Here is a 16,527-nt window from a genome sequence, read left to right on the forward strand (position 1 = left end):
GTGGACTAAAATTGATATATGTAAGTGACAAAAAAGAATAGAGAAACCTATTCATGTGTGTGCAAACTTTGTGTCTTCCTACTTTTGCTTCTTTTTTTTGCATTCTTGCGAGAGAGTGAAGGAGAGAAAAAGCAAGATTAAGAGGGAGTGAGAAGCTAGGAAGGTAAAGCCCCTTGTCTTTTTCTTTCTTTCTATCCATCTCATCTTGGTGACATGTGAAGTAGGGGGTGTGGTGAGGTTGAGTAAGAGAGTGCATGCTTGGAAGAGAGTGAAGGAGAGGAAGAGAGTGAGAATAAGAGGGAGTGAGGAGCTAGGAAGGTAAAGCCCCTTGTCTTTTTATTTCATTCTATCCACCCATCCTAGTGTGATAGATGAAATAGACGATGTATATGAGGTTGAGAGAGAGAGAGAGAGAGAGAGAGAGAGAGAGAGAGAGAGAGAGAGAGAGAGAGAGAGAGAGAGAGAGAGAGAGAGAGAGAGAGAGAGAGAGAGAAGTATAAGAATGAAGCTCTTTTTGACCATCTTCTCCCTTTCTTCTCCTCTCGACATGCATGCAAAGATGGTAGCAAAAGCTTACACAATGCAAGGAGCTTAGCTTGGATCGTAGAGTACGTGATGAGCACTAAAGAATGACTACAATGAAGAAGTTGATAGTCATTATGCTCGAGACTGATTTGCTTTCATTTTTTCTTGAATAGGAACATTAGGATGCTAGATTATTTCTTAGAGGAATGTGCATCATGATTATGTGAGAGGTAGTTACATGATACATGTGTGAGAAAGCTCTTGAAGGAATAAGAGTATATTGTTAAGTCACTATAAAGGATTAGGCCCACAGATGACCATATTATTAAGTCACTATAAAGGATTAGGCCCACAATAAGAGTATATTGTTAAGTCACTATAAAGGATTAAGTCACTATAAGAGAGTGCATGCTTGTAAGAGAGTGAAGGAGAGGAAGAGAGTGAGAATAAGAGGGAGTGAGGAGCTAGGAAGGTAAAGCCCCTTGTCTTTTTATTTCATTCTATCCACCCATCCTAGTGTGATAGATGAAATAGACGATGTATATGAGGTTGAGAGAGAGAGAGAGAGAGAGAGAGAGAGAGAGAGAGAGAGAGAGAGAGAGAGAGAGAGAGAGAGAGAGAGAGAGAGAGAGAGAGAGAGAGAGAGAGAGAGAGAGAGAGAGAGAGAGAGAGAGAGAGAGAGAGAGAGAGAGAAGTACAAGAATGAAGCTCTTTTTAACCATCTTCTCCCTTTCTTCTCCTCTCGACATGCATGCAAAGATGGTAGCAAAAGCTTAGACAATGCAAGGAGCTTAGCTTGGATCGTAGAGTACGTGATGAGCACTAAAGAATGACTACAATGAAGAAGTTGATAGTCATTATGCTCGAGACTGATTTGCTTTCATTTTTTCTTGAATAGGAACATTAGGATGCTAGATTATTTCTTAGAGGAATGTGCATCATGATTATGTGAGAGGTAGTTACATGATACATGTGTGAGAAAGCTCTTGAAGGAATAAGAGTATATTGTTAAGTCACTATAAAGGATTAGGCCCACAGATGACCATATTAACACATTTTTTGTGCTGGGAAAAAAAAGTATTGGTACCTCTACTTTTTAGATAAAAAAACCATTAGCAAACTCAGATATGAAATTGAGTTGATATCAAGTCATTTAAACATGACAATTTATGCCACCTTAAACATGCATTGCTTGCAATTTTCATGGTACAATAAGCACCCATTTTAGTGTTCTTTTGCATGCATTTTTTATGCTCTTTCTCATGTGACTTTAAATGTGATTTCTATTGAGGCCGAAAAAAAAGAAAGGGAGCTACTGGTTGCAAACTGTGTCATCTGCAAGCACCAACTCACTAGTTTTTTTAAATCCCTTAATCCTTGCATGCTCTTTGGGCACTATTTATACAAATAGAACCAACATAGCATTAAAGATTGTACACAATAATATAGCTTAATAGAAGGAAATGTTGAAGAATAATAGACAGAAGAAATTAGAATGATAAAATAATATTGTTGTTTGTTTTACAATCTATACATGATTTTACATAAAGCTTTGAAAGAAAAAATTTAGTTTGCATACAATATATATGAACTCAAAGCTACAAAATCTTTGCTTGGATTGAGTGATTATTACTTCCAAGTCTCCCTCTTCAATGTCGTTTTGCCTACACAAACAAGATAGCTTACATATTAGCAATAAGAAAAATATAATAGAACACTAGGAGCACAAAAGCTCAAATATTTCAACACTAAAATTAAGAATCACATTACAATAGAATTAATAGTGTTCTTCTATAACTTTAAGTGCTATACAAACTATGGCCTTGTAGTTCAAGAACTTTGTACACTCCATGCTACAAAACTATAGGATGGAGATTGCATGGACAAGACTTCTATAAAGATTTGAACTTTGTACAATCATAGGATGAAGCCTATATATCAAAGTATGCAAAGCTCATAGGAGAAGGTCCACATATCAACAATGAATAAAATTGAATTTTCTACATAAAAATTTTAAGAAAGAGGAAATTATAGATCCTTGGATATTTTGAGAAGTTGCTTCTTCTTTCTCATACATTACATGGCTTGAACGCTGCTCGTGTTTTGTTATTATAACATTGTCTAAAAACACTTTTCTTAAAAATTTTCTAAACGGAGCAAAGCTACAAGATGTAGTAATATTTTATCATAGTTACCCTTGTATAATCTCAAAATATCAATATTTAAATTTTTTTTCCATCATACAGTTTTAAAAACTCTTTTAAAATGACTCTTTGACATGATAAATTGGGTGGCTATGATGAAATATTGCCACCTCTTGTGCATGCACTCTGTCTTAAAAAAGACAACAAAATTTATTTAAATAGAGTCCTATCAAAAACATAATGATAAAACATGAGCAACATTGGAGTCTTTCTTCAAGACTTGAATCTTTCCTCAATGAGGAAACCCTAAATTTGACAAGCTAAGAGAAAATAAAGAAGCATTTAAGAGACTTTCTCATTATCTTTATTTATTAGCAAGTAAGTATAACATTCAACTTTCATCAAAAGTCATAGCACAAGCACATTGAAAGTAAAGAGTCGAACTAGTGGTAAAAATTTACCAGGTGGAGGGCTAAATTTGTGGGGAATTAGACTACATGCCATCATGGGCTAATTTATGTACCAAGTAGGTTATTCAGTCTAGTTCTTTCAATTGGTGTTAGTCTATGTCCTTTCAATTAGGCACAAGATTAGCTTAGTCTCACTTTGAGACTAATATGGAGGCTTATTAGTAGGCTCACTTTGTGCTATGCTAAGATCTCTAATATTCAAGTATAAAACCAAGATTCTTCAATCAGATTATGGAAAGATCCATGGCAAGCCATAAATCTGATTATGGTTGTTTTTTAATTCACCCTAGGTAACCATTGTGGAATTACTTAGAGTAGGCCTAATAAAAGGAAAGGAGCCTTAGAGTTGAAGCAACAATACACATGGATAATTAATTCCCTTGTCAAAGAAAAGATTCAAAGATTCATGTTCCATAAAGGAAGGGGAACTGCAACACATTCAATATCTCACTACAACCCCAAGTTAATCAAGCAAAAATGTAAGAATAATGTTCACCCTTAAGCATAATATCCACCTCCATTTCTCTAATTTTTTACCTTCACTTTGTTCTATATGCTAACTTTGGATACCAAGAATAACATAGAGGCATATACTATCTCTATGCATTACAAGTCATGTCAATTGGGAAAGGGAAAAAATCAAGTTTTTTGAGCGATTTTTATTTGGCAACCCCTCTATTTTTGTTCCACATAGTTCACTTATTCCACCCTTAGATGTATCCACCTCCACTTTCACTTCCATCACCACCACCGCTAGCTCCACCACCACCTTTTTATCACCACCATCACCACCACCGTCACTTGCTCTACCATCACCATTAACAGTACCTTCACCACCACCACTACTATCTTCACACACACACACACACACACACACACACACTCTCTCTCTCTCTCTCTCTCTCTCTCTTTTGCCCCTCATTTTTTTTGCCCCTCATTTTTTCCTTTTTGGCCTTAGCATAGAGATTTAACAACTCCATGTCCTTCACTACCACCTTCTTTTTCTCTTCTCTCTGTCTATCCATAAAAAATAGTACTCTCTCTTTACCCACCTACAACTCTCTCTCTCTCTCTCTCTCTCAACAGAAAATTATTAATGTGAGCACTATGGATTGATAGAATCTCTATAGCATTGTATTATGAAAGGTATTGCAACAAATAGTCCTCTCTTTACTCGTAAATAGTTCTCTCCATCCATATTTTTACAGTAAGTAGCTCTCTCTCTCTCTCTCTCTCTCTCTCTCTCTCTCTCTCTCTCTCTCTCTCTCTCTCTCTCTCTCTCTCTCTCTCTCTCTCTCTCGTAACACAAAATCATTTGTCTAAGTGCTCTAGATTGATAGAATCTATATTTTATCGTATTACAAAAAGTTTTGCAACAAATAGACCTCTCTCTCTATTTATTTACTCATAGATAGTTGCCTCTATTGCACAAATCTCTCTCTCTCTCTCTCTTTCTCTCTCCCCCCCTCTCTCTCTCTACTCATGAATATTCTATTTTAGGGTTGGACAAACAACTCTTTCTCTCTCTCCGTCCGTCTCTCTCTCTACGTGAACAATTCTCTCTATTGCATAAATAATTGGCTCTCTTTCTCTCTCTCTCTCAATCTCTCTCTCATTTGTAATATGGAAACATTTATGCGAGCACGCTAGATTTCTAAAACTTGTATTACATTGGATTATGACATGTGTTGCACCAAACAATTCTCTATTTACTTGTACATAGTTCTAGAAACTTGTGTTACATTGGATTATGGTCTATGTTGTTGCAAGAGATGGTTCTCTCTTTATTTGTAAATAGCTCTCTCTCTCTCTCTCTCTCTCTCTCTCTCTCTCTCTCTCTCTCTCTCTCTCTCTCTCTCTCTCTCTCTCTCTCTCTCTCTCTCTCTCTCTCTCTCTCTCTCTCTCTTTGTGTGTGTGTGTGTGTGTGTGTCTCTCTCTCTCTCTCTCTCTCATTTACAATACACAACAATTCATGCAAGCAATCCAGATTTAGATTTGTATTATAGTATCCTCTAGCAAGTGTACTATTGTCCTACAAATTAAGAGAGATAAGGATAGTAAAAGATTAACAAAATTTTGATCATAGCTAACCAATTGTGCTATGTTTTATTTTCTCAACAAAATAAAATGTATATGCATTAAGAGCTAGCATAGTTTTTGCTTTGTTAGTGGCACTATGGGGGACGTGGGAAAGTTATGCTTCCAAATATGAGGTGCAAGTTCTCTTTGATAAGCATGGGTTGGTATATCAACATGTTAACATTTGTGTCCATTCAAAATACTCAAAGGTACACATAGTACAAGTGTTTATATGCCAAATATGCCTTCCCTTTCGCCACACGATCCATGAAATCTCAACAATTACATGTTAGGTTCTTTTTGCAATGTGTACATCATAACACTCCTACAAGAAACTTGAAATAGGTATCTCTAATTTGAAAAGCTCATGTTTCAAGGCCTTCACACACTTTGTGGCTCTTCACAGTGTATCTAGAGCCAATGCTGAATTTATCATTTTCCTTGTAGCTTGTGAGGCACCACTCCAATATCTATCTTAGCGCTCATTAGTGTCAACTTGTTGTGCCGCCTTTCATGAAACAAGCCCACCACTCTCCAACATGTGAATTTCTTCTATGGTCAAATTGATGCCTCTTGCCACTAACTATACTTATGGAACTCCATGTAGAATTCTTCTCATAGCCCAAACGGTGACTTGAAGGTATTTCTCCACTACCACATTCTTTGAAGAAATTGGAGACATCGCCCTTGTTTGGTTAGAAGGCAAAGGGCCCTCAAAATTTTATTTTCTAGTATCCTTTCTTCTAGTTTTGGTTTTTAGTTACATACTCAAGCTTGTGACGTGTTTACCTCCTCTGACAACACTTTTCCATCAACATTTTGTTTCCTCACTATAGTTACATTACTGTCTCTAAAATAAGGTTGTTGATGCATTTCAATTCTTCCAATTGTCACCTCCTCCCCTTGTTGCCACTATTGGTGTGGGGCTACTCCCTTGTTGTAGTTGACTTAAAAGCTTCTCTCCATGAGGTTCTACACCATAAATCTTTCCTCCAATGAATGCATGTGATTTTATGCTTTGTAGTAGAGCACTGGCCAAATCACTAACACATGCATCGTACAAGCTAATGGTCCCTTTGAATCCCTTACAAGCCAATGAGCTTGCATGCACTAGCTCTACTAGGTTTGTGGTTGGCATATGAGCAATGTCCTCTACCACTCACACAAAAACTAGCACGAGAGTTGTGGAGTATGAGAAAACAATTACATCACATATCACACCACCTACTCTTATGCATTAGACTTACCTTGACAAAGTGTTGTTTGACATCTGATATGCTACTAACTAAGCTAACACTTCATTGCCGAACTATTGTAATTTGCAGCTTTATTTGAGGCCCACCAATCCCAAATGAATTGGTATTGCATAGTTGCATCATCTTTCTTGGATGCATATCTCCACATGCGACACGAAAACTTATGATCGTCTTGGAAACCCCCTCTTAGAGGAGGGCAACAAGTGAGTTTTTTTTATGACCACCAATATTACTCCACTCTTAATTGCAACCACCACCACCATGTCTATCTCCACTTGCAATGCACCAACACCTCCATCACCACTACCACAATCTCCTCCTTCACCACCACCAAAGCCTCCTTCTCCTCCACCACCCCCACCTTTTTCTCTTTTCATTATTCTCCCCTTTACTTTATCATTCTCCAATTCTACACACACACACACACACACACACACACACACACACACACACACACACACACACACACACACACACACACACACACACACACACACACACACACACACACACACACACACACACACACACACACACACACACACACACACACACACACACACACACACACACACACACACACACACACACACACACACACACACACACACACACACACACACACACACACACACACACACACACACACACACACACACTCTCTCTCTCTCTCTCTCTCTCTCTCTCTCTCTCTCTCTCTCTCTCTCTCTCAATTTTCTCCCTCACACATGCACACACACTCACATAATTATCATCCGCGCGTGCACGCACACACACACACACACACACACACACACACACACACACACACACACACACACACACACACACACACACACTCTCTCTCTCTCTCTCTCTCTCTCTCTCTCTCTCTCTCTCTCTCTCTCTCTCTCTCTCTCTCTCTCTCTCTCTCTCTCTCTCTCTCTCTCTCTCTCTCTCTCTCTCTCTCAACCCCTTCTCCCTCCCATTTAACTCATTGGGGTAACACCTACTATTTATCTCTCTATATGTACATTGATTTTTCAAATAAGGATTGCATGATAGACCATTTTCTATTTCCAAGAAAAAGTGAATACAAACACTTACATGCATGCACACACACACGTGTGTGTATAGACTTACACACACATACATATATATTAACATGTGTTAACTAGATATTCATATATAATATCAATATGTGCTAATCTAATATTATAATAGTAATATAAATATTAATATCAATATTCCTATGTTTATATTAATATTATAACACATTATAATAATACTTATTATATTATATATATTATCAACTATTATATATACATAATATATATAATTAATGAACTATAATGTTTTGTAGTTAATATAAAGTAAAAAAAACAAAGGAGAGAGAGAGAGAGAGAGAGAGAGAGAGAGAGAGAGAGAGAGAGAGAGAGAGAGAGAGAGAGAGAGAGAGACTGTGTGTGTGTGTAAAAATATTTTGCTAGAATGGCATACACACACACTCTCCTCTCTCTATCTCAAGGCTATAAAAATATTTTGTTTCAAATTTTGGTTTTGCGCCTTGTAGTCCTTGAGATGGTGGATGATATAATGTTGTGACCTTGCACCATTCAAGGAAAATGTTGGATATTCAATTCCTATATATGCCATGCATTATCTACGCATTCATTTTGCATTCATGATTTAATTTTAATATTAAGTAATTATTATTACTTAAAATAAATAAATTAATAGTTCATGGATGTATTAGTAAATATAAGTAAACTATAAATTAGTTAATAATACAAATTAACTAGTTAAATATTTATTAGTTAAAATATTAATTAATATAATATTAAATATTTATAATATGTATATATATATAAATTATCAATTAATTAAATATTAATTTAATAAATATATATTAATTAACTATTAAGTAGATAATACTATTCATTAGTTAAATATTAATAATTAGGTATTATAATTAATTAATTAATCATTACATATTAATTATTTGAGTAATAATTAAGAATTTATTAGTCATTTTTATTGCTATTAATTAATCCTTGACTAGTTAATATAAATTAAGTATTAGTTATTATTAGTAACCTATTAGTTACTATTGTTCTTAATATATATTATTTTTCTCAACAATAAAATTAAAAATTGCTTAATTAGGCACTTAGTTAATAACTTGTTGTAGAAAAGACTCAAAGTATTGCGAGGCAAGGTATGACAAGGTAGGAGCAGGTACCTATGTAATGTAAGAATTAATTTATTTACTATTTAAGGTGTTACTTATTTGTTGCTTCTAGTCAATAACTTAATTCCTAATTATTTTTTAGTTAATTATCAAATAGAAATAGAGAGAGAGAGAGAGAGAGAGAGAGAGAGAGAGAGAGAGAGAGAGAGAGAGAGAGAGAGAGAGAGAGAGAGAGAGAGAGAGAGAGAGAGAGAGAGAGAGAGAGAGAGAGAGAGAGAGAGAGATTGATTATGCACCTTGATTTCAATTTTTTTTCATCAAGAAGGGCTTTGCTTGCAACCCCTTCTCAACAAAAAGAATTTCACATCCCCTTCATCATTTCTTTGAGGGGACTTGTGAAAAAAAAATCACAATAAAAATATATGGAGGGGACTTATGAAATGTTTTTTGTCCAAAAGGGGTTGCCAACAAACCCTTATCTCGAAAAAATAAATTTCACAAGTCCCCTTAGAGAGATGATGGAGGGGAGTTGTAAAATTTCCTTCCTTGAGAAGGGGTTGTCAGCAACCCCCTTCCTAGTAAAAGGAAATTCAAAGCATCTCTCTCTCTCTCTCTCTCTCATTATTAATAATCTATATTCCAAGCATATTGATCCAAAATAATAGCTTTTTTTCCCATTACAGAATAGTCTCGTACTTGAAGTGGAGCTCAAATATAGGCAATGTTCTAAATGAGAGAATACACACATTGGCATCATTGAAGCTGAATGAGCTAGATTGTGTCAAGATATTAAAGACCATGGAGAGTTTTGATAAGAAAATTTGAGCTTTAATGGACATGTTCGAATGTAGGTTCCTCTCTTGAATTTAAATTTGATATGTTGGAGTAAAAGTAAAGCACATTATTATTACATTAGAAAAATGTGATTGAGAAAATAGAAATGCACCATTTCAAAATTGGATCATATAGGATACTTTCTGCGCCATGCTACAAGAAGTCACAAAGAGACTACTATCGAGTTGGGAGGGCTACTACAACATTCAAGTGGACAAACATTTATTCTTCTAGTTCACATAGGAGATAAAGAGGAAATATGTAGGTAGCATGTCTCATACAGTTTTTTATAATTTCGAACCACAAGATGATATTAAGTCTCAAAAGTTGTGCAAATTAGTGTCATGGAGATTTCTCTATAAGCATAACCTGATATCCTTTTCTAGAAGCATATTTACAATGATATCTTGTCAATGTCTTCTCTATCCCAATAGAAATATAAATGGCAAGTTCATGTATGGGAAATTGGAGAATGGGATACTACAAACTTTTCTAAGAGAATGCAAGGAGGTGTATCGAAGATACCCTATCTTCCTGAACTATCCTAAAGGTGAATTTCCCTCCAATAAGAAGGCATTATATCTAGAATAATCGAAGAAAAGAATAAGCGCAAGAGAAATAAGGATCTAGAGCCCTGGTAAGTAATTCAACATGTATTCTTTAGAATATAACATACTCTTATGTCTCCTTCTAAAGAGATTGTGGTTGGTCACATGAACGTGATACCAGTAGTGCGGTTGTTGGAAAAGGAAAATAGAAAAGCAAGAAAACTCCTACTATCTAGCAAGAAAGGCCAAGAGGAGATAAATCCTCATCACTAATTAATTTTGTTTCTCCAATCCCTAAACGTTTGATATATTAAAATTTGTAACTGACACTTCTCGTGTGCTGTACTGGTAATATGTTACAGAATGTAACTTATAATTACACTTTTGTAGGCCCTACAACTGAGACCACTACATAGCAAATCATAATTCCACTAGTGCAAAAAACAATACAAGAGAGTAGCACATGTATGGAGAGTGTTTCAAATTGAAAATGTTTCATCCATTTCATATTTATCCAAATATGTTCAATTCTCTCAATGTTTTATATTGATACTTGTTTAAAATTGTCTATTATTGTACTAGTGGAAACAACAACTGATGCAATTTGAATCATTTTGGTATGGATAGAAAGATAGAGGAAATTCTCCCAAATCTTGCACTAGAGACACTTACCTTCCATATTGTTGTATCAAGAGGTGCAATAAAGCACAGAGAGGATTTTTTAGGATACAAGATTACTTCCCACTCAAATGCAAAGTTTGGATCACCTAACTAGTAAGGTTGAATCTATCATAATCATATGATGTGAAAGCTCTCAATTCTTCTTATTTTTTATAATATCAATAACAATGTTTTGACTTGTGCACAAGAGGAAAGAATTAAAGAGCATGAACTTGCAATGCTACAAGAAACAACAATTACACATGCAAGTAAAAACACATGACTCATGAATTTTATGTATGGCAATATACATAAAGGAAAATATATAGCTAATAGTCATCTCAATTTACAGAGGGCCATACTAGCATCCATGTGGAAGCACTCACACAAGGCATTATCCCCCATAGCTTAGTGATGGCAAATATGGAGTGGTGTACTGTTCTCTGTGACCCATTTGAAACAGGAAATGCTTTAAAAAGTGATCTGCCAAGTGATGCATTCTCCCAATTTCTTGAGGCATTGGAGGATGTCAAACCAACGCAAAATGGTCGAGGTTGACAAAGAAACCATAAAAACTACATGTGACATCATGGTGGTTCATCTTCCTAGCAATAATGTCGTGCATGGATTGGGAGATTGGATTATTCCCTCATGGATCTCACATACTAAGGCAGAGTCGGGTGACATCATATCTAGCTGATCACTTGCTCCAAGTCATAGGGATATTAATTTTCATTGCCATAGTAACCTCCATGGTGGAGCTCATTGAGCAAGTTGTAAAGGACAAGCACTAAAAAATAGAGTCAAGGCAGAGATGTTGGACCTTCCACATGACACAAGTTGTTCATAGCGAGATGTATGTCTATGTTGTTAGAGGTAGAGAGGTGAGTAGTATTAAGCTACAATATGGTAATGCTAGTTTCTCTAATAGTATCAAACTTGATGTCTTCTTTTTATAGATTAGGGTAGCTAATAATTAATATTTGTGCTTGAAATTCAGCTATATGTGACAAATATTTTATCATACATGCACACATATGCCAATTACATAGTGAATATCTCTCTAAAATTCATGACAAATGCCATAACTACATATAAGTGGATCCAAGATATAGCAAGAGTTCCAATGAGAGGTCTATATGAGATCCATTGTTGTCAAACTAATAGAGAACTTCTTTTTGGACTTTTAGTAGATTATCAATTCCTTGATATGAATATCACATGTTGCAAGTGGTATACAACATGCTATGGATTTCTTGAGGTCACTTTTGGGACTTTTTTGGACTTTTAGTAGATTCCAAATTCCTTCATATGAATACCACATGTTGCAAGTGGCATACAACATGGTACGCCTTTTTGGAGGTCATTTTTACAAACACATATGAGAGAAGGAGACACTATCTTAGATTGCAATCTGAGGGAGATTTTTAAGAGTGAATGTAACACATTTAGTTAAACCTCTATAATATGAAATCCTAACAGAGCTCGCTTTTTTTCATAGTAGTACACACATGTTCTCATAATTTCCTAGTGATTATCTACAATGACCCCCAACCAGGAAGCCTTATTGTGTTTGATTTGAATGGAGTGCTTTTACATGTGTCTAAGGCAAAAGGGGTCATTAAGCCACTAGAAGTAGGCATATATTAGGTAATTTAGTGGCCAAGAACCCATTAAATTTCTAACGAGAATACATATTATATTTGACATTGCTATATGGAGATCGATAAAGGAGGATGACAATTTGTCTTTTTCAGTAGGATCAAAGCAAGGCAGTTCTTGTAACTCATTCTTTGGGAAGGAGTTAGGCAAAGCCACAATTTCTAAAATGTTTTGATGATATTGATTGGCCACACATTAGCCCTAAAAAGACACTATTTTTGGCAATGCAACCCACTTTATATGTTTAGCTACATTTGAGGAAAATCCCACAAATATTGTCCTCTTGGAATGCATGCTTCCCTAGTTGAATGAGCTAGTAGGTTTTGTTAGAAGTCAAGCTCACTTCAGTCCACCGTCTTTATGAGTGACCGACATCTGTGACAGCTAGTGTGTGTGTACAACTGTCTCCATGTGGCTACATTGAATAAGTTGGGTGTGTGTTAGTCAGTGACATGACTAGAGTTAGTCAGTTAGGTCTACAGCTAGTCTAGTTTACTTTTACACTGTACTGTGTACTACTAAGTTAGTTCTTGAATAATGAAGAAAACACAATGAGAGCCTGAAGGCTCATGGATATGGAGTATTCCATGTCTCTCTCTCCCATCTTTGAACATGGTATCAGAGCAGGACTTGGTGGAATTCTTGGAGCAGGAGGCAGTGAAGTTGACGTGCAGAAGCTGAAGCCTTAGGTCTTTTCAAAACAGGCAGGCTGCCATTGTCAATGGGAAGGTAGGCATTGTGTGATTGCTCATTCTATGGTTCAAGCTACTGTCTGTGGCTTGCTTAGAGTCTTGAGAAGGGAGTATTGAGCACTAATTAGTGCCTCATCATCAACATAATCATCAAAACGTACTGCAGCAAGTTCTGGACAGGTTTGCGTGGTTGTGCCTGCTGCCATAAAGGCCCTCCATGGTTGGGATGCAGGGTATAGTGCATACTACAGTTGATAGGCAGCTTAGATACACACTTAGCAAGAGTTGTTGATGACTTTGAAGCCTAATACGTGACTATGAAATCTGTTATGAGGTGCTGGAGTGTTACAAAGATTTGAATCTGAAGCAGACATGCTGGAATCTGTGATAGGACAGTATGTATGAGGTCTTGTTTGATACAATGAAGCTACATGAAATGTATTTTGGCTTCTATTAAAGCATTGATATGTCCAGGAAGGCTTATGTATCATCTCTCATGCTTATGGACTGAAGTTTGGCACAAAAAGGAATTCAGATCTGGCATGTTTTAATGGCTGAAAATTGTCATTAAATAGTGGACAACAAGCATCACCTTCCACTGAAGCATTACATGCTACCTTGGGCACCCGTCATCTACATGAGGTGACATATGTATGCTGAGTTCTTAGAGGATCAAAGAGAGCTTTGGATATTACTGAATACTGAAGTTTTGGAGTTGAAGAAAATGAAATTTCATCTTCTTGGCTGAATATAGACTGTAAATGCAATGTATGACTTGGCTCATTGAAGGCAGGAAGCCTAGAGTTACCCGCATAGTCATGTATTGACTCTGTCTCATTGGAGCAAATGTATGACATAATTTGAAGACATTTTGGAGCTGCTTAAAGCTTGTTATGCTGATTTTTGGTTGATTGCAACCTGCAACCAAATTAGTTGACACTTGTACTTGCTATTTATGCATTGCTTTGTGCTTATAAAGACATATTTGGAGTGACATATGTCCTAGCAGCTATCTGGGAAATTCTGGGACATGTATGACATGTATGCATGTTGTTTTTGGACTTGAATTTGTTGCTGGTTATACATAGTCTATAGTTTTCAGACTGCATCTTTGGTCCCTGGTAGTGAGGTTGCAGGAGTTTAAACTGAAGCAAGTACATAGCATATGTATTGATTGTTTTACCTACGGGTTACATAATTTGTTTTGGGACTGCTTTGGGTTATCAGTGGGCTGAAATACCCTGGTTTTTTTACTGCAATTAGTTGTAGAAACTGTCATAAACTATTGTGGACTGAGTCATACTTATTGGTTTGCAGGTAGTTAAACATATGACAGATAGTCTATTGTATCATGGCTAATGCACATGGGACTGATAATATCACTCAGATAGTTGGAGAGAAGTTAGACAACAAGAACTTTGCATTATGGAAATTCAGAATGAAGAACTTTCTAGTTGGCAGGGGTTATTGGGATCTATGTATAGGAGATGAGGCTGCTCCTGAGTTGCCTGCAACAAATCCAACTAATGAACAGAAAAGAGCTCATAGGCTATGGAATGAGAGAGCATGCAAGGTGCTGCATTGGTTTTCTCTATGTATATTTGATGCTATGGTAATTCAAATCACTAGATGTGAGACTCCGAAGGATGCTTGGGACATACTGATGAAAAATTATGGAGCCATGACACATGCACGAAAGATCTAGTTGAAACAACAATTCAACAACATGTCTAGGAATGGCAAGAGCATCCAGGTGTATACCACGGAGATTAAGACCATAGCTGATCAACTTGCTACCATTGGCTCAAGTGTATTAGAAGATGATATGATAGTTGTTTCCTTGAATGGATTAGGGAAAGAGTACAAAGCTTTTGACACATCTATTTCTATTAGAGAAGAGCCCCCTACCTGGGAAGAGCTAGTTGCTTTGTTGCTGCATGAGGAGGTCAAACTTGGTTTGAATACAGGGTCCAGTACATCTCAGAGTAGAGACACTATGTTATACTCTAGCCAGCATGGCAGAGGATTTAGAGATTGTGGTTCATTTTGAGGTCGTGGTGACACTCGTAATGCTTATGGACAGCAGCAGCAGCAGGGTAATTGGCATGGTGCAAATACACAAGGCCAATGTGGATCTGGCGGGTTTAGAGGCAGGTAGAGATCACCCCGTGGTAGAGGTGGTGGATCTAGTTCATGGCAGTCATCTGATCAGTCCAACAAGGACAAGGATTGCCATTATTGTGGCAGGTATAGGCACATTGCTGAAGGCAAAGGGCAAACATCATGGGCACTATGCATCTTCCAGTGGTGCTCATGATGAGCAAGTTGATAGACTCTTTGCCATGCAGCATGTATCCAAAAATGCACCGAGACATAATAGAGATGATACATGGTACATTGACTCTGGAGCATGGTTTGATGAGAGAGTGGTTTGATGAGATGGTTGCAGGTACACATGGTCATGTATGTACTAGGGATGACACCCAACATGACATAAAGCATAAAGGGATCGTTCCTCTCATGATGCTTGATGGCAAGAAGAAAGGCCTGCATGATGTATTACATGTACCGACCATAACAAAGAATCTTTTGTCTGTGGGTCAAATGGCAGAACAGAATCTGCAAGTGAGATTTAATAAAGATTGATGTTTCATTGAGGAGTATGGAAATGGCTGCAAGTTAATTGCCAAGGGCAGAAGGGATGGTAGGATGTTTACATTGGATGTGACCATTCCGGGACTTAAGGCAGCCATGTTTGCTCATGATGAGAGTGCCATTTGGGATGTAGAGATTTGGCACAAGCGAATTGAACATGTCAATGTACAAAAGCTGAAATCTATGCCGCAGAAGGAAGTAGTACTTGGATTACCCAAATTCAAGTGTAATGACTTTGGTCATGTATGCCCTACATGTCAGTTTGGGAAGCAGGCACGGTTTCCTTTCATGAGACATGTAAAAAACAGCACTAGGCCTTTACAGTTGGTGCACTCTAATGTCTGGGGTCCTTCACATAATGCTTCTTTTGGAGGTGCATGGTATTATGTATCATTTATTGATGATTTCAGCAGGTACACTTGGCTTTATATTTTGAAGCATAAAGATGATGTGTTTGATGCATTCAAAGACTTCAAGAAGCATCGAAAAAATGAGGTGGGCTGCTAAATATCTTGTTTGAGATCAGATAGAGGAGGTGAATATGTCTCTAATTGCTTTGACAAGTATCTTGCTAAATATGGGATCAGAAGACAGCTCACATGTAGCTATACACCGCAGCAAAAAAGTGTTGTAGAGAGGAAAAACAGGGTCTTGATGGAATCAGCTAGAGCTATGCTGAATGAGAAATGTCTGTCAAATGGTTATTGGGCTGAAGCAGTGATGACTGCTGTCTACGTGCTGAATCGAACCCCTACAACAGGGATTCATGATGTCACTCCATATGAGAGGCTGTATAGTCATAAACCTGATATTTCGCACTTGAAGGTATTTG

This window comes from Lygodium microphyllum, chromosome 3 (genome assembly GCF_053477565.2).
Source record: "Lygodium microphyllum isolate KBCC chromosome 3, Lygodium_microphyllum_v1.1.10, whole genome shotgun sequence".
Taxonomy (NCBI): domain Eukaryota; kingdom Viridiplantae; phylum Streptophyta; class Polypodiopsida; order Schizaeales; family Lygodiaceae; genus Lygodium; species Lygodium microphyllum.